This window comes from Macrotis lagotis, chromosome 8, assembly GCF_037893015.1.
Source record: "Macrotis lagotis isolate mMagLag1 chromosome 8, bilby.v1.9.chrom.fasta, whole genome shotgun sequence".
In the NCBI taxonomy this organism is placed as follows: Eukaryota; Metazoa; Chordata; class Mammalia; order Peramelemorphia; family Peramelidae; genus Macrotis; species Macrotis lagotis.
In genome coordinates this window covers 93,636,365-93,663,367 of record NC_133665.1, presented here as the reverse complement: position 1 = coordinate 93,663,367, position 27,003 = coordinate 93,636,365, and the positions used below count along the sequence as shown (strand labels likewise).

Here is a 27,003-nt window from a genome sequence, read left to right as displayed (position 1 = left end):
TAATGAATCTTGTCAGGAAAAGGTTCCTCCACCGTTGACCTAAGGTCTCATATTATCATTAGTTGAATCCTCATGCAAACTTTAATTTAAGAAGGCCGAGAACAAACATGTCTTCATCCTTCTTTATACTTTACTGTTAACATCTCCTCAGGATTTTGTTTACCATGCTTTCCTATTTGGCTTGTCTATTTCCCTTTTCTGCTTTCTTTCCAATGCTGTCTTCTCTCTTAGAATATAAACTCTATCAAGGAAGAGTGTTTTTTATGTTTGTGTTTTGCATTTATTAGTATAATGCCTGGAATAAGAGTGGACTTTAATTTTTGTTGACTGAGCTGTTTATTGGGAGTTTCCCTATAAGTAAATTAAGAAAAAATAATAATTGTTATATCTTTAAAGGTTTTCAAACCCCATCTTGTATAATTTGCTAGTATGTAAATGAACATTCTCTATACAACATCCCTAAAGATTTGTCATTTGATATCTGCTCTGATAATTGTTTTGATCACTACATAGATCAAATTCACCCTTGAAGAGACTTTAAGTGCAACTTGTGCATTTTACAGAATTTTACATGAAGTCTTAAGAAAGAAGTGATTTGCACAAGGTCACATATACAGTAAGTAGAAGAGCTAAAATTTATACCCAAGCTTGTGGACTCCAAATACAGTGGTCTTTCCAATACAATACAGATGCTCCCAGAGGCAGTTCATTCCACTTCTACACTAATGTGACATAATGAATAAAGAATTTTGCCTGGAATCAGGAATATCTGAGTTCAAATGTGGTCTGACACAATTCCTGACTGTGTGACACTAACCAAGTCATTAATCCTCATCAATCAAATGTTTTGGAGAAGCAAATGATAAGATACTCCAGTATCTTTGCCAAGAAAATCCTAAATGGGGTCACAAAGAGTTAAGACTGAATGGACTGAACAGCAACAATGATTAGGACTTTTCAAGTCTAAGTCTGTCTCTTGGCAACTTAATTTCTGGCTCATAGTTATTCTCCCTGAAGTTAAGAGGAACAAGTGTAATCCATCATCTATAAGAAAGACTTTCAAATACTACAGTATAATAATCAGGTAACCCTAAGTCTTCTGTGGTAATTAAAAGGGTTTGAGAGACATGATTTAATTTAATTATTTTATTCATAATATTAGCATTTTGGCACAAATATGTTTATTTGGGTACCTTTTTTCTTAGACCAACGATAATCATGATTTCAGATTCATGATAGAAATGCCTTTTTGGAAGAAGAGTGCTCCTGAGGGTGGCAACCAACTATGATTAACTAGCAGTCAACGAGAGGATGAATACTACACTGAGGGACTGATCCTGAATTTTCATTTCCATTGTGTCAGTTGCTTCTAAGTTAGTCACAGTCTTGGACAATCTATTCAAAGAATTTATCCTCATCTAAACCTGAGGAGAACAGAATAGATACAAGATCTGAACAAGAAAATTACTCCAATCTAATAATTAACCATGTCAAGAGACTGACATTTTAAAATGAAGATTTTTAAAAAAGAGGGAAACTAGATCTCACCAAATTAGCAACTGTTAACAACTATTTCTTTCACTTTCCTTCACCAGGTTAATGAATACCTCCTCCTAAAGTTAACTCTGTCCAAGCTACAGTCCTTTCAGCATCCTAGTAACCATAAATTGAAGCACTCCATTTTACTTTTTGATAGTTCCTTTCTTTATATATGGAGAAAAAAGAAACCTCTTTACAATTTCCAGCCATTCTAATGTTGCCTTCTGGATTCTAACTGTACAAATCAAAACCTTTTCCATTTGACGAATCCCATCAGAAATATTCAAAATTATTAATGTCATTTCTTGTAAGTGAAAAATGTTATATGTATACCTAACAATATTATTAAATTTTACATGCATATTAGTTATATCTGACTTGTAAAAATTAATTAAATTTTTAATATAATTATGAATTTGTAAGAGCATCTGAAATGATGTAGCAACATGGGACAACATTATCCTATCATCTATTTTCTACATTACTATAATAGATGAACTGAGGCATTGTCTTGTCACATTATTGGCATCATAAGCAAATGCATAAGGAACTCCCATCTATTCCCTTTTCATTTCAAAGCATTGTCTATATTAATTTATAGGGATGCGTATATTTCACAACTAATCTGAACTTTTAAGAATAAAATGATAAAGTTCCTTCACTGGCAAATCTCAGAGAGTCATTATTTGCAGGGATTATGGCTTGAATGCTTTTCTGTTTGTTTCAGCATCTACTTATTTGAATATGCACTGATAAAATTGATTTGTCAGAGATCATCTATGTTTCAGTGTCCCATCTAAGTTGTGCTATTGCTGTTTTACTAATGATTTTTTCTTCTCTTGAAGAGCACATAAATCAAAATCTCCTTGCTATAAAACCTAATTGTATATCTTATAACCCAGCCCCATTTCAGAAGCTGCTGTGTATGAACAATGCTACACACACACACACACACACACACACACACACAAACACACACAAACACACACACTGAAAGAGTGTGTCGCTTATTTTCCTTTTTACTAAAAAGTCAATACAAGATTACAATTTGCTCAAGAACCCATACATGACAGATTTTCATAGTTCTGTTATATGCATTTGGATGCTATATCCTAAATCTGATGAGCCTGGTAATCACTGTAGAATGCAAGATTATCAAAGGATTGCAGATTTCAGCAGGAAAGCAAAGCTGCTGGGAAATTCTGGAGAGCACCAAATCACCCAAAAGCCTGCTCTGCAAAACAGCACTACTTTAATGTTTCAATAAAAAGCAACTCTTTATGGGACAATGATAGTGCTTAGAACTGCATACCCAGAAACTGGTTTGTATCACATTTCTGGGGAGGTATGGGGGAGCAAAGAAAAATGCTAATGTTTGAGAGAAATAATTGGGTATGAGCAAAATTTGCTGGCACAGCATGGTTCTCTTAGCTACTTTGGTTCTTTTGGGCTACTTAGTATTTTTCCTTTTGAGGCTGTTATAAAGAAAGAAAGAACTTTTTGAAATCTAAAATATCACATTAATGTGAGCTGTTATTATTACTATTCATTTACTCATATATTAAACCTAGAGAAATACAAACCACATAGAGGGTAAAAAATTTCATATTGTCTTTGGAAATATAAATAAAAGAAGCCTCAACAAACTTTATGGACAATTTATTTTCAGGGCCAAGAATAAGGAGTACATTCATGGAAAAAAATTATAAGATATAATTATATATAGATGCATACTTCAAAAAAGAAGTTCAGAAGGGGACATAAGGCAATATTGTTACCATTAAATTAAATGTAAAATAACCTTTTACAAAATCAAGCTTCATAAGTTCACAAACTCATTTGTAAGCTTCATTTTGCTTTAGGATATTTTATTTTTTCATATTGTTTGATGATTGTTAAGTTAATAACAAAAAAAATCCTTTATCAAGCTTGACAAAGCAAAAAAAAAACCCAGCACATTGGATCTTCTTATCACATACTGATTCTATATTGGTAATAATTGATGAATCCCTTGAAGTGAATTTACATTAAGTCATGGACAAGAATCTCAAAGAATGGTCATGCATAGATAGGTTGTATTTAGTATTTAGTATTTAGTATACAAATCTTAGTATTTGTAAGGAATATCCAATTTGATTAGATAAGACAATCATGGTCATATTTGTTGGACCATAAAGGGAAGGGGGTGCAGTGGAGAAAGGAACAAATATTGATTAAATGTCTCCTTTGTACCAGGCAAAATTACTACATGCAATACAAATATTGTTTCATTTGATTTTTGCAAGAACACTGGGTTATTATTAGGTAATATTATTATCTTCATTTTAAGTTGAAGAAACTGAAGAAAACAGAAATTACATGAATTTCACAATGTCATACAGTTAGTTAAATGCTGAAAGTCATCTGATAAAATTTCCAAAGTCTAGACCTGATATTCTATCTAATGTACCACTTAGCTCTCAGATATAACCAAGACAGCTAGAGAAGGAAATAAAGGGTGAGAAAATACAGTAGAAGAAAACTAGATTTGTAATCAGAATCCAAATACTACTATTTACCATTGATGTTTTCTGTCTTATGTAAATAACTTTACCATAGACAACTAGAGGGCACAGTGGATAGATTATCAGATTTGAATTCAGTAAAATCTATACTCAAATCTGATCTCAGACTCTTAAACAGTTACATGATCTGAGAAACTCACTGAAACTCTGTGACTCAGTTTTCAGATTTGTAAATTGGGTATAAAAATAGGAAGCATTTTCTAGTATTTTGTGAGAATTAAATGAGAAAATAATTGTAAAGTTTTTAGCACTTGCTTGACACATTGGTTGGTTCTTGTCCTTCATTCCTGAAGAAGACCAAGATAATAACACTATACTAGAAACAAATTGCAGTGGGTCTGACTATGATTGATTGGACCTATACAAGTTTGGAATGCTTTGCCACAGGTCAGTTACAAATAGTCCATGTGAACAACAAGGCTGTTTACTCTAAACTTACATATCTCACATTCATTTGACTGCTTAGATTCTAACTTACTCATAGAGTGCAGCACCTTCTCTGATGAGGACACACTATGGTGGGCAGTCCTATTCCTGTATCTCCCATGTTGTATAATCAGTTCCAAAGTTCTTAAGAGAGACCTTCAATATCACTTTTTCTGACTCCCCTTTGTGAACTCTTGCCATGTGTATGTTTTCCATAAAATAGTTTTTTTTTTTTTCTGGCAAGCATATATTTGGTATTCCAACAACATAACCAGGCCATCATGGTTACACTCTCTGTAGTAATGTTGGAATGCTAGGCAGTTTACCTCAAGAAAGGACCTCATTGCCTGATATGTTCTCTGACCAGGTGATCTTTGCAATCTTCCTAAGACAATTTAAATGGAAGTGATTCAGTTTCTGGACTTGGTACTGGTAGGCTGACCAGGTTCCAGTGGCATATAATAATGGGATCAGCACAGTGCCTAAGTTTAGTATTCCAAGTTGAAGTATTTGCCATTAGTGCAATAGCTGACCTTGAGGTCATGTTCATCTTCAATGAAGGTGACTAATAACATGGCTAAACAGCATGCTAAAAAACAATGGATCAAGAACACAACTTTGTTTGACTCCATTGGCAATTGGGAAATCTCAGGGGTATCGTCCCATTATCCAGACCCTCGGCAAGCATGCCAACATGAAGTTGACATATAATACTGATGAACTTCTCCATATTTTGTCATACTTTTCCTTAAATCCTCATGACTGATGGTATCAAATGCCTTGGTGAGATCTGTGAACATTGGATACAGACCTCTGTTTTGCTCCTGGTGTTTTTCCTGTAGCTGTTGGGCAGCAAACATCATATCAGCTGTTCCTCATTCCTTTCTGAAGTCACATGGGCTCTCAGGGAGGTGACCATATTTCAGGTGAAGAATCAGATTTATTACTGAGAAGGACTCTGGCAAGGATTTTATCAGCAATGACTAAAAGAGTAAAACATCTGTTATCGTCACAGGACATTCTACTCCCTTTATAGAGCTGGATGATGGAGGCATCCTTGAAATTTTGGAGGATAACCTCTTCATGCTATATTACCTGGAATAATTCAGTCAACTTTTACATGAGCAATGAACACCTACCTTGTTGATCTTAACTGGAATAGAATCAACACAAGGTGCTTTGCCAAATAAAAGGAGCCTAATGGATTTAAGTGAGGCAGAGCTGCATGAAGTTTTCAATCTCACTCTCTCCTAAAGTCATCATGATACAGTAGCAAGTCAGAATCAAATTAACTGGTGATGACTCTAGATGCAGTGCATGACATTGGTTTCTTTGAAGTCTAAGCTATAAGCACTTCACAGAACCTATTTCAGTTGCCTTCATGGTCATTGAAACAAAGTGTTCTCATCCACTCACTCCATTAATGGATGATATCACATTCTTGGGTTGGACACCCCTCCCCCCCAATTCACTGATGAATTTGAGACTTTCTTGATTACCCTCAACTTGCTTTAACTTGCCTGCTGAAACTGTTTCCTGGTATGTGGTCATTGTGCATGCTACAACTTCTTAGAGCCACATTGAGAGATAGGTAGCTTAGGTGGACATCAAAAGTGGAAAGCAGTCCTGAAAAGTGCTCAGCAGTCCCTCCTCAGAAATGCTAGTTTTCCTTGAACACACCTGACACCCAATCATTATTGAGAAACTAGTTTATTCATCTTTAAATTGAGGCATTTGGAATAAAAGACTTCTTAAGTCACTTCCAACTTTAAATTTACAGTCCTTTTAAGAAAGTGATCTGTGTTTTTGAAGGGTAAAGTTTATGATTGGAATATTACTTTTTGTACTGGATGTCCCATGGTGATACCTGTCTTTATAATCATACCAAAACAACAGACTCTGATTCAGTGCTGATTAAATGTAGAACAAGGCGGAGCCAAGATGGCGACATGAAGGGATCCAGTCTTGGGAGCTCTCTGATAAAACTCATAAACTAAGGACTTTTGAGAGAAAGAAACCACAAAGGGACCCAGTGAGGCAATTCTCCTACTCAAGGTAACGTGGAAAAGAGCAGAAAGGTTCTGCTCCCTGGGTCGGAGGAGCGGCAGCCAGAGGAGTGGCCTGCCAGAGCCAAAGAACTTCAGCCTCCTGGAAGGCAGCCCCAGGGTGCTGGAGCAGAGGCTAACAGCAGCAGCGGAGTCTCCTGAGCTGCACCCCGGTGAGCACCAGGGAGCACCTGGCACAAAGTGGGGGAACAGCGGGGGACCTCTGCCAGAGCCAGCACCTGGAGCCCAGCCCTCAGGGCACACAACAAGCAGGTTGATCTTTTGGCAGCCTAGACCAGGAAACAGAAGCAGACAGAGCCAGTAAGCAGGAGCCCCCAGGGCATGATCCCATTCAGCTGAGGGAGGGGAGTGAAGAGAGAGAGAGACTGGCTAGCTCTGTCCTCTGCCCCTGCAACAGGACTCTGGGGCTCTGAACACATTCAGATCCTGATCCCAGTCTACACCCCCCCCATAGAACAACAGGGACCCCCACCTCGGCCCCGTGGCAGAGGGGGGCGCTTATGGTCATTCACAGACCAGGAGGGAGGACAGAACCTCACACACTGAGACACTTGTGGGAGTGTCCCAAAAGCTCAGGAAGCACCCCAAAAACAGGCTTAGGCTGGGAAAATGACCAAGTAAAGAAATAAGAGGAAGACCATTGAGAAATATTTTGCAAAAGAGCCCAAGAAGGATCAAAATACTCAGTCTGAAGATGAGGAAGCACAAGCTCCTGCATCTAAAGATTCCAAGAAAAACAGAAATTGGGCTCAGGCTATGATAGAGCTCAAAAAAGACTTTGAAAATCAAATGAGGGAGTTGGAAGAAAAACTGGGAAAAGAAAGGAGAGAGATGCAGAGAAAACATGAAAATGAAGTCAGCAGCTTAGACAAGGAAATCCAAAAAAATGCAGAAGAAAATAGCATGCTAAAAAACAGCTTAGGTCAAATGGATAAAACAGTTCAAAAAGTTATTGAGGAGAAGAATGCTTTAAAAAGAAAAATTGGCCAGATGGAAAAGGAGAAAAGAAAACTCTCTGAGGAGAACAAATCCTTCAGACAAAGAATAGAATTCAGGGAGATTGATGAATTTACCAGAAATCAGGAATCAATACTTCAAAACCAAAAAAATGAAAAATTAGAAGAAAATGTGAAATATCTCATTGAAAAAACAACTGATATGGAAAACAGACTTAGGAAAGATAATTTGAAAATTACTGGAATACCTGAAAGACACGATTAGGAAAAGAGCCTTGACATCATTTTCAAAGAATTACTACAGGAAAATTGCCCTGATATTCTAGAAGCAGAGGGCAAAATAGAAATGGAGAGAATCCACCGATCCCCCTGAGAAAGAGATCCCAAAAAACTAATCCCCAGGAATATTATAGCCAAGTTCCAGAACTCCATAGTCAAAGAGAAAATACTACAAGCAGCCAGAAGGACACAGTTCAAATATCGTAGAGCTGCAGTCAGGATCACACTGGACTTAGCAGCAACTACAGTGGAAGCTCATAGGGCTTCGAATACAATATACCGGAAGGCAAAAGAGCTTAGAATGTAGCCAAGAATGAACTACCCAGCAAGGCTGAATGTCCTCTTCCAGGGAAAAAGATGGACTTTCAATGAACCAGGGAAATTTCAAATGTTCCTTTTGGAATGGCCAGAGCTGAACAGAAGGTTTGATCTTCAGACACAGGACTCAGGTGAAGCATAGAGATTGGAGGAGAGGTGGGAAATATGAGGGACTTAATGAGGATGAACTGCATATATAGAAAAATGTTACTGATAATATTCATATGAACCATCTCAGTTAATAGAGCAGGTAGAGGGAGCTTTTATAGTTGAAGCACAGGAGAAAGCTGAATTCGAAGATAAAATATGGTGTAAAAATGGAGTCAATAGGAAAAAAAGGGAAATGGAATGGGAGAAAGAAAAAGGAGAGGGGGAATAGTCCAAGATATTTCACATAGTAAGATTTTTTTCTATTACAATGAGCTATTGCAATGATATGGAAGGGGGGAGGCAAGGGGGAATGAGGGAACCTTTGCTCTCATCAGAGACGGCTAGGAGAAGAAACAGCAAATATACTCAATGGGGTATAGACAACTGGAGTAAGAAGGAGGGGGGAGCAGGGGGAAGGGGTGGGGAAGTGAATAAAGGAGGAGAGGATGGGCCATGGGGTTACAGTGGTGAGATACAACACATTTTCTTTTTTACTTCTTGCAAGGGGCTTGGGGATTGGATGGCCTGCCCAGGACCATAGGGCCAGGTGGATTCTGGGCCTAAGGGGTGGTATGGGGGCTCAGGCTTTCTTGGCTCCAGGACCAGGGATCTGTCTGCTGCGCCACTCAGCGACCCTACAGCAGAGTCAGAGTGAAAGGAGAGAGAAAATATAGTACATGGTAGTGGAGAAATAAGAAAGGAGGCAGTTGTGATCAGCAATGGCAATGTTGGAAAAATATGGAAGCAACTTTTGTGATGGACTTATCATAAAGAATGTGATCCACCCATGACAGAGTTGATGGTGTTGGAACAAAGACTGAAGCACTTTTTTGTTACAATTATTTGGGGAAGGGTGCAGGGCAAGTGGGGCTGGGTGGCCTGCCTGGGGCCACATATCAGGGTGATCTTTGGGTGTCTGGGGCCGGATTTGGACCCAGGTGCTCCTGGCTCAAGGGCCAATGCTCTGTCTGCCACCCAGCCACCCCTACTATTATTACTATTTTATTTTATTTTGGGTATTTTTTTTTCTTCTTTTTTGGTTTTTGCAGGGCAGTGGGGATTGGGTGGCTTGCATGTCACATGGCTGGGTGACTATTGGGTTTACGAGGCTGGATATGGACTCAAATGCTCGTGGCTCCAGGGCTGGTTCTTCGTGCATTGCACCAACTGGCCATACCTACAATTATTACTATTATTTTTTTAATTTTAATTTTTTTTCTCTCCCCTTTACTTTTTTGCCCAAGCAAGTCTATCTATATTCATGGTGGGAGGGGTATTTTGTCTACTTGTAAACAAGTATATTTATTAATGTAAAAAAAACATTTGTACAAAATGAGAATAAAAATAAATTTAAAAAAATGTAGAACACAAGCACTTTATCTATATTCTTATATTCTCTAGAGGGATTGAAGTCAGAGAGAAATTGCCTTAATTTGTCATTTTCTTGACAATTAGAATATCCTTGTCTGAGAAAAGGTCACTCAATTCAGAGCCATTGCATTTTTTGATCTATTTAGTGATAGCTTAAAACCAAAGTTCACATTTAAGATCCTAGATTTTTGAAAAAGGGGGCGTGACAATATGGCTTTTCTATTTTCAGTTCTAGCCATAATAATAGGAAGTAGAAAAAAGTAGTTACTTGACTGAACTGAGCAGTTATTGTTAATAGATTTGTGGTAGGCCATGATTAGGCCTAAAATCCCCTACTTAGGTTTGAGTAGTACTTTTCTGTGAAAAAGACAAAATATTGAAGTAGAGTTTTAAGAGAATAGAAATTGGGGGTTGATGCTGAACAATAGCAACTTCTGTACATAGGTAGAAAAAATAAAAAAAGGTTTTTGTTGTTTGGATTTTTTTGTTAATTGATTTGTTTCAAACATAATAGAAGGGTTTATATTGGAGATGTAATCTTTGGTATTTCCTCATCCTATAAAATATAATTTGCAAGAATCTTCAACCATTCTCAGACCTAATTCCTAATTTATTGACCTCTTTGAGAGAGAGAGAGAGAGAGAGAGAGAGAGAGAGAGAGAGAGAATGAGACAGACCAAGAGAGACAGAGAAATACAGGGACTGAGAGTAATAGAGATGAATATATCCTTCTTACCATGTATATATCTTATTTGTACCTACCTGTTTGCAAGTGATCTCCTATTAGACTTTGAGTTTCTTGAAAGTGGGCACTTTTTTCTTTGTATTCCCAGTACATGACATAGTATTTAGTACTATGACATAGCAGATATTTTTAAAATCTTTACTTGTTGACTTGAATCCTATTGTACCTTGTTACTTTATCAGGGTAGTCTTTCACAGCACCGCAATGACTGAAATCAAGACAGTTGCCATAAAGCACCCACCAAAGAAGTAGAAACAATTCAATTTAAAATTTGCTCATCCTTTCTTGTTGTCTCCATCAAAAAAGAGATGCTAAAGAACAAGTTATGGAACACTAAGAAAATAATTTGATATTGGAAGTAATGCAAATTTCAAATTGTCCTTAGATTCTCCTTTCCTTTAGGAAACTTCAATCTTTCTTGTATGTTGAATAGAGGGTAGCAATTCTTGATGCCATTCTCTTAGGAAGTGGAGAAGCAAGAGTTAGTATTCTGTTTTAGTCTTTTTCTTTTCTTTTCCCTGTTCTTCATCCATCTATTTAAGAATCTCACAAAGCAACCTACCATGATCTAGAAGTAGTAATCTAATTCTACCAAATTTTAGTAATCTAATTCTACCAAATTGCTATGTTAATTGTAGCTGACATTTTGATATCATTTTGATAGATCAAATAATGGTTTCCATAAGAATGGCTATCTCTAGATAGGCATTAAACAACTCATTCAAGAACTACTTGAGCATGAAAATCAATGACCTTATTGGAAATAGAATGGAGAGAAATCAGAATGGAAACCTTGTGAAGAAGAATCTGCAAGAGGTCATGACTTGGCTGTTAAATTCATGGGATAAAATCTCCAACTAATCTCTTGTCAATGTACCATCAGCAGACTACAAGGAGAAAAAGGACTCATTTCAGAAAAACATTATTGCTGGGCATGAGAGATTGAGGAAATTATGTCATAAAAATTCAGATTGGAATATGGGGTTTAGAGAGTTATGTCGTTGTTCCAGCAGAAGATATGACTGTATCTGAATAAATGTAGTATTTTTTTGCACATGAAAAAATAAATAAATGTAGAGTGTTGTACATGAATAAAATAAAACATCCCAAGAAAATAAACACTAATGAATCTTTTGGAGCAAAAATTAATGTAAGACCTGGTCTTATTTTCAGGGAAACATGGCATAGTTTTACAAGCAATTTATAGAAAAATGCACAAGACTGAGGAAGAGTAATCAATTCATTCAACAATGGCATCTGAGGTTATTTGACATATTTGGGCCATGGAAACACAATGCTCCTGTTCAAATGTTAGAAGCCAAATTCATGAATATAATTTTGCCATATTTTTGTTCTATCAATAGGTTACCATTGTTGGTCTGCAAGAAATAAACTATTAAAAGAGTGTAGAATACTTGGGTGCCTAGGTTGCACAGTGGATAGAGTACAGGCCCTGGAGTCAGGAGTACCTGAGTTCAAATCTGGCCTCAGACACTTCATAATTACCTTGCTGTGTGGCCTTGGGCAAGTCACTTAACCCCATTTGCCTTTCAAAAAAACCTAAAAAAAAGTATAGAATATTTGATTAATATATCAAATTGACAATAAATTCATTTTAAACTGAATTAATAACATTAGAAACCAGAATGAATATCAGAATAATACATGTGCTCTACCAATGTTAATCTTAATATTATATTTTAAATATATTATTCTCATTATCATCTTTATCATCTTCATCATAAGCATGATTATTTTCTTATATATACTTATTTTCAATTGTAAATATTATACAGTCTTTTTTTTTTTGGTTTTTGCAAGGCAAATGGGGTTAAGCGGCTTGCTCAAGGCCACACAGCTAGGTACTTATTAAGTGTCTGAGACCAGATTTGAACCCAGGTACTCCTGACTCCAGGGCTGGTGCTTTATTCACTGCGCCACCTAGCTGCCCCAATATTATACAGTCTTTAAATATATGATGAGTAACTTAAAATGATAGGAAACAATCACAAAATGAATTACAGTGGATGGACTAATTGAGTGTATTTGGTTTAATACAATTATTTCTAGATTAATGAACCAAGCCCCAAAGATGGGAAATGTGATTACACTGTGAGTTCCTTTAAGTCAGGGACTGTTTGTTTGTTTAATAGTGGTAGAGGATTTGTATCTCTAGCTTAACTTGACATTTGGCACAGAATATTTGTTCAATAAGTATTAGGTTATCTACTGACTAAGCAAGGTCATCAAAAGGGATACTGTAGAAACATCATCTTCCACTGTTTTCACAAAAGTTTGACTATATCTAATTTACATTTTTCAGGTAAGAGATGCTTTATGTACAGCTGAATATGATTTGGGATCCAAAATCAGGAAAACAGGTTCAGATCCCACCTTCATCCTAACTGTGTGCCATGGAAAACTAATTTAATTTTTTTTCTATTGCAGTTTGGTCAGATTGAGAGGGTTCAATGCAATGGTCTTAGAGGAATCTTCAAGCTCTACACCTGTGATCCTAAAACCTAAGTTCAAATCTCATATCAGATACTTGCCAAGTATGTGACTCCAGGAAAGTCTTTTTGCCTCTTATACATAATCATCATTTTATCATTCTTAAAATGGGAATTCTAACAATAATAATCATAAGGGTTATCACTTCACACACAGAGTTGCTGTGAACACCAAATCTGATCATTTGTTTAATACAGTTTGCTAACCAATGGTAATGCAATAAACAAAGGTAAATAATGATGATTCTAATTTAGTATGTAATATAAATCATATCTTTCATACCCACACCTATTGCCTAGAATCAGAAGCTCCTGAAAGAAGACAGAAAAATTCAAATGAAACACACACATATACACACACACAACAAATTGTAGAGATCATTTTCCAAAGAAAATCTCAGCAAAATGAATAGTTGAACAATTTCTGATCAGTCATATGTTTAAATCCTTGTTTTAAAGTGCAGCCTTCGTAAAACACTGCCCTAGAGCTGTAATTAAGTCTGAGGAAATAAAGTCCTGGTCAGCAAGTATTTTGAAACTGGGCTAAGTAATAATCAAGGCATAGCAGATAAGCAATTATACTAGCACTATCTTAAAAGTTCTTTAAACAATTACTAACTGTGGAATGTAGACTTGTTCCATGCTCCTTGATCCTGTTTTCCCTCTTCTTATAGCTTGGCCTTGTTTTGACATTTTTCTTTAACTTTGCAAATTCTTTTCCTTTATAACCCATACAAGTCTGTCTCTCTCTCTCTCTCTCTCTCTCTCTCTCTCTCTCTCTCTCTCTCTCTCTCTCTATTTGTTTTTTTCAGACATGTCACCCACAAAATTCTTCTCATTTTTCTCTGAGTTCCTTCAGCTCCCCATGCTTATCACTATTGTTCCTGTGAATCTCTATTCAAGTTCCCTTCCTGTTTCACCATTGAACACCTCAGAAGACCCACTCAAAGATTAAAATACTACTTCACTGCCTTTTCTCTTCTTCTTCAACTTCTTCTGCTCCTCATATTAATTGTAACTTGACTTTTCAATAAGAATTGTATACTTTGATTAATTTTATACTTCCAAACAAAAACAAAAAACTCTCAGGATCCTTAGCCTCTTCAATTCTTATTACTTTCATTTCCACTCTACTTGACCCATTATTTTTAGAACGTGAAAACTTTGAAAAGTGATGGCATGCTTCCAAATGTCTTTGTACCTAACATCACAAAATCAAATTCCATCTCATGTCAAATTTTTATTGCTCCTTCATTTTGCCCAAATGAGTCATTTGTCTTCATTGTGAGCTTTAGTGTTTCTTTGTTCTCCTAATCTATCTCTCCTCTTCTATTTTCAATGTATTGCTCCTTACATTTTCTTCTTTCTTTACTCATTATCACTTACTCTTTCCATTTTGCTTACTATACTTTTGGCATTGTGTAACTATTTTTAAAAGCGTTAATGGCCAACAATAACAGTAAAGTACTATTGAGTTGTCTTTTCAGAGAGTTCAATGCAATGGTCTTAGAAGAATATTCAAGCTCTACATCCATGATACTAAAACCTAAGTTCAAATCTCATATCTGATACTTGCCAAGTATGTGACTCCAGGAAAGTCTTTTTGCCTCTTATACATAATCATCATTTTCTCATCCTTAAAATGGGAATTCTAACAATAATAATCATAAGGGTTATCACTTCACACACAGTTTTGCTGTGAACACGAAATCTGATCATTTGTCTAAAACAGTCTGGTAATCAATGGTAATGCAATAAACAAATGTCAATAGTGATGATTGTAATTTAGTTGTGGTCATATCTCATAGGTTTATTTCCCTCCCAGATCACATAAAAATTCTGAATTCTAAAAAAAAAAGGGGAAAAAGTGCCATTCTGGGTACTGACATAGTCCTTATGCAGGTTTTAAATGTTGTTATTTTTTAGTCTTTAATTCAGTTCTTATGCATTTATCAAGTATCTGTAGTCAAACCAGAGTCCCAAAGGTTTCTCAAACTCAAAATGTTCAAAACTGAAATTTTAATCTTTCATTTAAATTTCTCCCCCTAGGCATGGCTAAGTGGCACTGTGGATAGAGCATCAGTCCTGGAGACAGAAGTTCAAATATGATCTCAGACACTTAATTACCTTGCTGTAAGACCTTGGGCAAACCATTTAACCCCATTGCCTTGCTAAAAAAAATCTCCCCCTTTCCAAATTCCATTTACTGTTGAAAACTCATTTTCTTGTTGCTACATTCCAAGGCATCGAAAACAGAGACTAAAATAAAAACAGTCTTTACCTTCAAATGGTTTATGTTCTTCTAAAAGAATATGACACAAGTAAAATTGTACAATATTGAGTAATTCTAGAAAGAAGAGATGAATCAACCTCTAAATATTTTCATATTCTACATGGTAAGCTATGCAGGAATAAAAATAATACAAACAAAAAAGTAAATAAAAACAAATATATTCATCAAAAAGCTTACAATGTAATTGTAATAATTGTAGAGGAATTTAAAAAAACTATGTATCCATACAATATAAAGAGTAGATGACAGGTAATAATAGAAAGAAAGGTACTGTCTGATAAAGGAATCAAAGAATGCCTCATGAAGAGGAAAATATTTGAAACATCTTGAAGCAAGTCAGGAAATGTAAAGACAGAGGTGAGGAGGCAAAACATTTCAGAAATAGGGGATAGATAACTAAGTGCACACATGGAAACAAGAGAATATCATCTGTGAGGAACCAATATGTAAATTATATGCTTTTTTCTTAATTCCAATGTGTCAAAAAGGGTGTAAAATGTAGAAAGATTGGAAATAAAGGAATTAGTTTATTAAGAGACCCAAATGTCAATGAGAAGATTTTATATTTGATTATGAAGTTTTAAGGAGACGATGGAGTTCATTGACTAGGAAGATGACTTGATTGGACTTGAGGTATAGGACCATCACTTTGTTAGCTGAAGAAATAGTGAGATAATTGAAAAATGAACATCAATCTTTAGATTATTGCATTAGTATGTAAAGAGAAAGTAATATATACAAGAGAAAGTTTGATGTAAAAATGGTAAGATATAGTAATAGCTTAGATAGTTATTTCCTTGATAGTAATTGAAACAAGAAATAGGAATTAATAATAGAAATAGGAAATAATAAGAATAAGTATGAAGTAATAGGATGCTGTTTCTACTTTGCCAAAGTAAGTAAGTTTAAAAGAATTGGTAACTTGAGGGAAAACTTAGGAAATTAGTTTTGGAAAACTTAAGAAAAGACCATTACACTCAGCAATCAATGGAGAGAACAGTTCTAGTTAAAAAGATGAAGTCAGAGCCATATTGCAATGATTATAGGAAAGAATGAGAATAATGAGAGTTGAGGGCTTCAAAATATTTTAGCTGCAAAATAAAGAGATATATGAAGGTAGTCTTTGAGTATCACAAGATGAAAGGGGAGTTCTTTAAGGATGAAGACATAGATATGTTTCTAAGAAATAGAAAAAATATTCCATATAAAGGAATAAATGATTATAAATATAGGAATCATGAATGATGCATGTAGAGTATGTTGAATGACAGGGATATGAAAAAATATTTTTACTGGAAAGAAAGATAATTTGGGGGGAATATATTTGAATAACGTGATATTAGGAGCAAGGGAGAAGAGACTCATGGGGAATGGTCTCATTTTTCTGCAGAACTATGTCATTAAGTTCTTATCTAGGGAGATTGAAGAATGCTTGGAATAAATGAGAAGAAATGAGAATGCTTGGAACAATTTCTGAGAATAGTAGAATAGTTAATGGATTAGGGAGGAGTAGAAGCATTGTCCAGGGTCAGTGAGAGCACTATTGAGAGTAGAAAAATATGTCTTTGGTGATGCCATTGAGCATTTTTGTGATTTCCTGCAGCCATTTTAGGATCACATTAAGAAAAGCAAAATAAATTCATTATAGAATTAATTTAGAGTTTAGTTTTAAAAAGCTAGAATGAGGACTAGGAAAGGGACAAATAATTTTAAAAATAGAGGATATTGTGGTATTAAACTGATTCTCTAGCGCATCTAGTATGGTAGGAGAGTGTAATCATTGCAGGTGAAATAGCTATGAAATTACATAGTGGAGTGAATGGATGTCACCATAAGAATAAGGCATCTGGTTAAGGAGATAGATCATTGGTAAATACATGACAAAAAATATTAAGTTCAGAAAGAAGAATTTTTGATTTTGAAAATATAGAAGTAGGACAAATGAGTGATTTAAAAATTTGGGGTATGCTCATTTTTCTGTGTAGTTGAAGTTGAGTAGAGGAATGGATCATGGGAATTGTGTTTTGGGGATGGGGAAAGAACATCTAAAATTATATCAAAATCACCTCTAATGAGAATAAGAGTTGACTAGGAGTAATGACCTAAACTCATTAAGGAAGGAAATATATGAAAAAGGAGTGTGAATAGATAGTGGTCACAAATTTGAATTGGATGATAAATTGGATGTAAAAACCTCAGAGGGAAAATTGCTGAATGAGAGTTATAGGAGATTTGAAAAATGACAAGGGGGAATAAGGAGTATTCTCCAACCAGTAAGTTTTGCTTATGAGAATATACAACTAATTCTAGAAAGTATGGTAAGGAAAATTTTATTATTAATATGGACAAAGTCTGCACTGAGTGCTAGAAGACGGAAGGAGTGAGAAAAGAAGAGTTGTATTTATTTCCATAACTTGATCTCTCTTGAAATGGCCTTACTTTTGATCACCAATCAGGAGAGGTTAAGAAAACACCAACTTATCTGAGATTTTCAGTTCTTTCCTAAGACTTCATAATTCCTAAGAGATTCTTTCAAAATATTTCCAAAAATGTTCAAAAATGTCTTCTTCCTTTTAGATCTATGATGCTATGATATCTTTGTCCATATTAAATTGTTCAAATTCTTGAGTAGGAATCTGAAATAATAACTCATAAATATAAAATGTACATTCTGAGGTCAGTTATTAAGGGAACTGTTTTTCTGCTACCTGAGCATCAGACACATTTAATGTAATGAGGTATCTCAACAACTTTTATTCTGACATATAACCATTCTGGTATTTATGACATACTATAACAATTTCCCTCTCTCTCTCTTTTCAATTATTAATTATTTATTTTCGAAAGTCTTTTCTTTTTTTAAAAATTTTCAATTCTAAGTTCAATTTCTCTCTCTCTCTCTCTCTCTCTCTCTCTCTCTCTCTCCCCTCTTGCTCTTCTCCACACATTGAGAAAGTAAGAAAATAATACAAATTATCCATGTGAAATCATGCAAAATATATTTTCGCACTAGTAGAATGGCAAAAAAGATACTAAGTATAAGTAAAAGCATTTTACATCTATTTGCACTCAATTCATCTAATCTCTTTTTTGAGATAGCTAGTATTCTTGATTTCTTTGAAATTGTCTTGGGTTATGTTTTCACTTCACTTTGCATCAGTTCATGGAGGTCTTGCTCTGTTTTTATGAAACTACCTTGTTTCCATAATATCTTATAACACTAGTACTTCATCACAATCCATTTGTTACAAATTGTTCAGATGTTCCTCAGTGATGAATTTCCCTCAGTTCCCCATTCTTTGCCACAACTTTGCCACAAAAGAGTATAGACATAGACATACACATATATAAATATATAATGCACACATGCAAATATATATATTATATATATATATATTCATATTTAATGTTCTTTCCCCATTTTTAATTGATTTTTTAGGATCCAGACCTGGCCTAGAAGTGGTATTGGTGGTTCAAAGGAAACGCAGAGTTTAATAATAGATTTGAGCAAAGTTTCATATTGTTATCCAGAATGGTTAGATAAATTAACTTTTTCACCAACAGTTTATTAGTGTGTCATTTAATGCAGGGTAGTACTCCAATGTTGTTTTAATTTTATTTCCTCTAATCAATGGTTATTTAAAATATTTTTTCTTATAATTATTCAATTTCTTCTTATGAAAACTGATCATACGTTTTCTCCATTATAAATAGAAGCTTGGATTGTTTTTATAAAGTTGACTCAATACTTGCTTGATTTAAGAAATGAGACATTTATTAGTGAAACATTCATTTCCCCTCAAATTTCTTTACTACCCTTCTATTTCTTTATCTCTTTCAGGAACTATTGTTGAGTTTGGGTCTAATTAGCTGTTTTTGTTTTATTATCTTCTGAGTCTGTGTCTTGGTTTTCCTTGTCACCATGATAGCTTTTATGCTCATTTTTCCCTTATTTTTTCAACATTTTTCTTGACTTTAAACTTTATTTTAAAATTGAACTCTGCTTACCTGTGGGTGGGAAAACACTGTTCCTTGTTGCAGAATTTTTGGTTTCTACTTTTAGAATTAATTCTGGTAGTCTTCAAATTTTCAGTGTTTCTGAAATCTTGAGAGAGTTATGATCATTGCTCTCCTAGTCTGGTGGTTACCCAGCAATGGCTCCTGCTCCCCTATAGCCACAAGCACTATTTTTTCCTTTTGTTCATGGAACTGTATTTAGGGACAATGCTCCCTTGTGACAGACCTGAAATTCTTCTCTCAGCAAGGCATAACTGTGTATGGGCAACAGAGTTGCAATCAGCACCATCTACAGTAAGTCACAAATGATCCTTGTGATCTCTATTTGGCCTGATTACTCTCTCTAAACTGAAAGTCCCTAACTATGCTGCTGGTTCTGCTTGGACTCTCTTGTTCTTGTTCAGGCTTCTGGATAGGTCTCCAAAGCAGTGACATAAATTTCTTCACCAATCTCCAAGTTTTCTTAGAACAGAAAAAGGTCTCACTCTGACAATTTGTTGACACCAGAAGTTTTTTTTTTTAGTTGATATGTTATTTTTCCAAATACATGTTATGAAATATTTCAATATTCAAATATATATATATATATATATATATAATATGTATATTTTAAGTTACAAAACTTCCTTCTACCCTTCCCACCTCTCTCCCCTCAATGGCAAACAATCAGATTAATACTGTACATAAAAATTTGTGTCAAACATGTTTACAGATTAGTCATTTTTGTTATGAGGAATTAAGATTAAGGGAAAGAAATTCATGAAATATTTTTTAAGAAAGTGAATTTAGTGTTCATCAGATTCTGAAGGGTTTATTTTTCTTGTTTTATTTTTTTCTTCCTCTAGGTGGGGAAAGTGATGTCCACATTCAGTCTAATACAGCTGTCCTAACTCTTTGAACTGCCCAGAGAAGCTGCATCCATCAAGGTTGTGCATCTCACAATGTTGTTGTTAATATGAAGAATATTCTTTTGGTTCTGCTCTATTTGTTCAGCAGATCCTGTAATTCATTCCATGCTTCTCTAGAGTCCAACAATTTATAGTTTCTTATAGAACAATAATATTCCCTAATGTTCATATACCATAAATTGTTTAACCATTCCCCAATTAATGAACATCCCCTCAATTTTCAATTCTTTGCCACTACAAAAAGAGCTGCTTTGAATATTTTGGAACATGCTTTTCCCATGGGACTTTTCCCATTTTTTATGATTTCTTCTTGTTATAGACCTAGAATAGGAATTGCGGAGTCAAAGGGTATGAATAGTTTTATTACTCTTTGGCCATAGTTACATATTGCTCTCCATTAATGTCTTAATCTTTCCACAACCTCTCCAACATTGAATGTTTTCCCCTTTTGTCATCTTAGTCAGACTGATAGGTATGAGGTGATATCTCATAGTTGTTTGAATTTACATTTCTCTAATCAATAATGAATTGTAGCATTTTTTCATATGATTTTATATATTATATATAATTTTGTGATTTGAAAACTTTTTATTCATATCCTTTGACCATATAAAAATTGAGGAATAATTTGTAACTTCATAAATTTGATACAATTCTCTATCAGAACTTTTGTCAGAACTCCTAGTTGTGGAGATTGTTTCCCAGATTTCTGCTTTCCTTCTAATTTTGGCAGCATTGATTTTATTAATGCAAAAACTTTTAAATTTAATATAGTCAAAATCATTCACTTTGCAGTTTATAATGTAATCTATTTCTTCTTTGGTCATAAACTTGTCCCCTTTTCATAGATCTTGTAGATAGAGTATTTCTTGGTCTATTAATTTGTCCATGGAATTGGCCTTTATGTTTAAATGCTGTACTCATTTTGACCTTATTTTTGTAGAAGGTATGAGATGTGGGTTTCTGCCTAGTTTTCACATACTATTTTCCAGTTTTCCCAACAATTTTTGTCATATATTGAGTTCTTATCCCAGAAAATAAGTTCTTTCAGTTTATTTAATAGTCATAACTCCAGAACATAAAAAAATTAAATTTGAATTCTTATTTTAAGGTTATTTGGAGGAAATTGTTGAGAAAGTTCGACTGGATTGCTATCTTCAATACATCATCTTGGTTCCACACCTCCTGAAGAAGTATTTGAAATCATATCTAACTAATGATCTAGAATAGTTCATTGTAGGATCTACTTGGTCCTGGTAAATTTCTGTGTTACTTTAAGGATTATAAAGCACTTTCCTCACAATGATCCTTAGAAGTAAATAATCAAAGTAGAGATAAAAAAACAGAGACTCAAGAGAAATAAACTCTTTTGAAAAACTCACACATAGTGTATTAATTGTTAAAACCTAACTCAAACCCAGGACTCATTTTAAATCAATGTTGCCTTTCACATCATTCTTTTGTTGATTGTTCAAATCCATCCCACTGAGTAAAGTTAAGCTTCTTATGGGTTTCTTTACCAACTCTGCAGGACATTCAGTTGATACTTTTCCTTTATTCAATTTTAGGGAAGATGGCTTTTATTGAATAATTTTGACATACCACTTTGTCTGTAGAATAGCAAAAACAACTTTTGGAACGTTAAGTTATACAAAACACTTATGATGGTTTAGTGATTCAAGAGACAATGTCACCATTTCAGAGATGAAGAAGCTGACACCCCAGAGCCTATTGGATTTATCTAAAACAACAAAGGTCAGAAATGATTAGTTATAGATTGGGATATATAGCATGTGTGAAACTGTTCTAAGCCATGTTACCTTCAAAAATACTTTCCACATTTTTCAATAGTTCTTTTCTAAATAGGGGCATATTTCTCTGAATCATTTGTGTCCTTGATTTTAGCAAACAATACATTATTGATTTTGATTGTTCCTGATTTTGCTTATCTTTTTTATTCACAGACTTACTTTTCTCTTTTTAAAACCAGTCCCCCCATCCCAACCTGGAAAAAACACAGCAAAATAGAACAATTAATTAAACTCAATGCCTGCCATTTGAAGTCATTCACATTCTGGCATTTTACATTTTCAACTTGATTTTACAGAACTATCTTCACACTTTATATAGGCATCACATTGATTAGACTATGGCATTATGAAAGAATTCATTTAATAGCTTAAATGTAAAAATTAAACAATTTTGACACACTCTGTAAAATGTGGCATCTAGAAATGCTTAAAAAATAATAACAATATTATTACTCTTTTTTCTCCTTCATTTAGACTGAGATTCCAGATCTTTTGTTATATCTTATGAATTCTTATTTTTACTATTTCTTAAAACATTAATCATATTATCATAATTTGACGTTAAATATATGAACCATCTGAGCATCATTACACTACTGTAATTCATACATGAACAATGAAAGTGGATTATTTCTATGCTTAACAATAATTCTTTTACTATTATGCCTTTCTGCAATTGAGTTTTGCTGCATGCACATTATATTTATACTAAGAATGTGGAGTGTGTTCCATTGGAGGAATAAAAACAATGAAACATTGCAACTACATGATTATACCTATACACTAAAAAATTTTTGACAGTGAAATTAAGTTTTATACCAGATTATACAAAATAATCCTATAATACATCGATGTGGAAGGGTCATTTATATCATAAAATAGTATGCACACTAATAAAACAAACTAAAATCTAGTATATTTCCAATGGGTAATATTGCAAGATTTTCCTACAGAAATACAAGGGCAAATCAATGAAAATTCCTCTGTTATTATTATTTGACACTGTTCTAGAACCATAAGGCATAGAAAATAGGAATAGAAAAAATAAATTAAAGTAAAAAACTGGACAAATAAGAGAAGTTAATCTTGTTTTCAGATGATACAATGGTTTTATGAAAAATTCCTGAAACTATCATATTTATAATATAGCATATATTATTATATAATAACAATTAAATAAAATGTTTAAGACATTTGTAAAAATATTAGGTTACCAAACAAATCTATACATATCACCAGCACATATCTACAAGTTTAAAAAGTTTAAAGTAAATGCAAGTTCATTTAATGAAAGGAGTTGGGGATTGGGAAAATAATATTCTACTGAACTGAAACTTGGAAATTTGAAGGGAAATAATGAGTGGAGAGGAAATAAAGTAATTTTAAGTCCTGGTCATTTTATGATATCACTTTTTTCAATTTTAATCTTTCATTAGGGGTTTCTGATCCTGCTCCTTAAAATGATATTTTTCCTGCAGTTAAAAGATGGCATTGGATATTTTACTAGCAAATATCACCATATCAAATGTGAAATCTGACTCTTCTAAATCATCTTTTAATCTTTATTGTGTCTATACATTTTTCAATGGATTATAACCTCCTTTTCTTATTTTTGGAGATGGTTTCCTTTTATAAACTACTCTCCCCAACTCTTGCATGGATTTTAGGAGTCTATAGCATGACTATTTTCTTTGGTTTGGACTAAAAGATTAGTCACCATTTAATTTCAGTGAGGGTACCAGTAGGGAGGGCCCACAAAGTTAAACCTATTATTCCATAGTTATATTTGAGATGTAAGTACTAGTGACTGCTGAGTTTACTCAATACATTTTAAACAAATTTTAATCTTGTGTCAACTTATTTATTGCACTCGGTGGATGAAGAATTATATCAAACCTAAAACAATTTCTCCTAATTTGTATCTAAAAATTTTTTAGAAGTAAATATGTATTCACAACAGATTCATGATTTAAGGACAATGGTGCCCTATTTAAATCATTTATATTCCTCATTTATATCATTATTATATATTAAATATGTGCATTTTGTGAAAAAGAGTGGAAATTATGGTAAAAAGGCAGATTAAAAAATTAGTTCGGAAAGAATAAATATATCATAAAAGGTATACCTTAAACTCAAGTTGTTTTTCTGTTTTGTAGTAATAATAATAATGTTTGCTCTTTATTTTTGAAGAAGTCTACGACATCAGGGTTGTGATGTCATGACAAGAACATAAATTGGATTTGAGGGAGGTGGTGCTGTGCTACCAGCCTCACTTTCTCCTCCAGAGCCATTTGGGTCCTGTGGCCAAGTATGAATCAGGACTATAGGAGAAGGCCATGGATGCAGGACAAGCAATATTAAATAATTTGCTGAAGATCCCACAGCTAGTAAGTGTCAGAGGTGGCATTTGAACTCCTGTCCTCCAAAATTTCAAGGCCAGTCAGAACTCTATCCATTGTACCATTTATCTTGTGCTTTTTCTTCTGTAAATGAGGAAAGAATCATCAGAGATATTGGAATCTATACATTTTCTGGGGTGTTGTACCTAAGTGGAAAAAAAGTGGTGCTTTCCCAAAGATTTTTCTAAAATTGGATGAAGATAAATTCATTTAGTATTTCCTTACTAGAGATGAAATTCCTAGTGGAAAAAAATGAGAAAGTAACTGGCCCTTCCTTGATTTTTTCTGAATGCTAATTTTTTATTTTATTTTTTCAATTACATAAAGTGATAGATTTCAACATTAATCGTTTTGCAAACTTTTGAGTTCCACATTTTTCTACCTCCCACCCTTTCCTCCCCCAGCCATGTGATCATGAATAATCTCATATAGGTTATAAATGTATGATCATATTTAATATATTTCCATATTAGTCATGTTGTGAATGAAAAATAAGAAATAAAGGTGGAAATGAGAAAAAAAGACAAAAAACTTAAAACAAGTTTTAAGAAATGAAAAGAGTATGCTTTAATCTGCATGTGGACTCTAGTTGTTGGGTTTTAAATTTGTTTGTTAGTTTATGTTTTTTCCCCCAACTAAATGTGAATGGCATTTTCCATCACAAGTCTTTTAGAAGTTTCCTTTGATACTTTTCAGCCTTTTGATTTTGTTTGATGGAACCATAGAGTAATTAGATTCTATTTGTCTAATTCTAATTTTTAGGCCTTTTTTCCCTTCAGTAAGACTTTGTGTTTTGTTTCCAGTTGGTTAATTTTATTTTTTACTGAGTTACAGTCCTTTTCCAGTTGGCCATTTTTTACTTCTAAAGGCATTGCTTTCTTTTTTCTATTAGGTAAGTTTTAGTTTTAAAGATAATATTTTCTACTACTACTAGCTGTGTTTCCTAAAGAAATAATGAAAAGGGGCATAAATTCCACATATACAAAAATATTCATAGCAGCTTCATTTGTAGTGGCAAAGAACTGGAAATTTAGGCGATGGCCATCAATTGGGAAATGGTTGAATAAATTGTTTTACATATATGTGTGAGTATGAGACAGACCACTATTATTCTAAAATACATCATGAGGGATGGGATTCCAGAAAGTTCTGGAAAGACTTACATGATTTGATGCTGAGTGAGATGGGTAGAATAAGAATAACATGATACCCCTTAAGAAAACCATGGAATGATGATCAAGCCTGATGAACTTGCGTACTTCCCCAGTGCAGTGATTAGGGACAATTTTAGGGAATCTGTGATGAAGTATGTTATCTGTACCCAGAGAAAGAACTGTGGAATTTAAATGAAGACTAAAGGTTATTATCCTCAATTTTTAAAAGTTGATGCATTATTATGTAATTTTGCTATCTCTAATGTTTTCTTTCTTCCTTTTGGATCTTGTTTCTTCTCTCAACACATTCAATTTGGATCTAGGCATATCATAGAATCAAATGTAAAGACTGTATCAGTGTGCCTTCTGTTGGAGGAGGGGAAGTTAAGGGAAGAGGGAGGAAAAAAATCGCAAAGTTCAAAATCTCACAAAAACAGATTGGTAGAGGCTACCACTGTATGTAATTGGAAAGTAAATAAAATAATTATATAATTAAACAGATAAAGATACTATTTTCTTACATCAATTTTTCATAATTCTCCTTCATGACTCATTTCTTTTCTTCATTTGTCTTCTTTCTTTCTTCTTAGGTTTTTCTACATCCTTTTTGAGCTCTTCCAAGAGGTCTTTTGGAATTTGAGACCAATTTGAAATCCCCTTTGAGGCTTCACGTGTAGATATGTTGTCAGTAATTTCCTCTTCTAAGATGGCATTTTTTATTGACCCTCTCAAAATAGTTGCTATCTATGGTTATCATTCCCCCATTTTGATAGTGGAACTCTACTCCTGGGACACAAAGAGTATAATTCTGAACTTTTTGAGCTGGGGTCAGGTCTAGATCCTGGTTTATCATTAGCCTATGGCATTCCATATGCTTCACTTGCTAGCAGTTTGTTCCCTCAGTAGGGTAACCCAGCTGAGACCAATTTGTTGCACCAGTGTTCTGAAGGCTTGGACTTTGTCTTCCAAGCTGGGTTGGGGTTCTATCTACTGGCTTGCTGAGCCTAGACCTGAGTTTTACTGTGGCTAAGAGCCTCCCACTAACTTTCTTGCTCTCCCATCTACACTGGACTATAAATCCCTTTTACTCCCTAGAGACATATCTTTATTGAAGTAGCTCCATGATATCTTGTTGAGAACTTGTTTAATTCTTTTCTGGGGAACCCCCCCAGAAAGTAGCTTTATGATCTTTGTAAAGGCTTCATTTATCATTGGTCAGGGAAAATGCAAGGCATTTTCTTAAGCACTAAGGAGATAAGGAAGAATAAAATATAGTCTTGATTTTCTGAAGTGAATAATCTAATAAAAGAATGTATAATTACAAATATTTAGACCAAAAAATCTACATACAGGACAAATTGCTGAGTGAATAAAAACAGAATAATTTGTACAAAAACAGTTTCACTGTAGAGACAAAGAATTTTAAAAGAGTTAAGAATCCTGATCAGCTCAATGACCAGTCATAATTTGAAAGAATCAAAATGGAAGCATTTT

At 34.2% G+C, this 27,003-nt stretch overlaps 1 long non-coding RNA gene across 1 annotated transcript in view; it reads left to right on the top strand.

Moving 5' to 3' along the window:
* The window catches only part of LOC141494894 (uncharacterized), a 273,864-nt gene extending 252,385 nt beyond the window's left edge, over positions 1-21,479 (top strand). Inside the window, exons 3-4 of the long non-coding RNA XR_012470576.1 lie at positions 20,080-20,160; positions 21,254-21,479. This is a non-coding gene — a long non-coding RNA (uncharacterized LOC141494894). The remainder of the gene's footprint in view (positions 1-20,079; positions 20,161-21,253) is intronic.
* Positions 21,480-27,003: the final 5,524 nt, after the last annotated feature.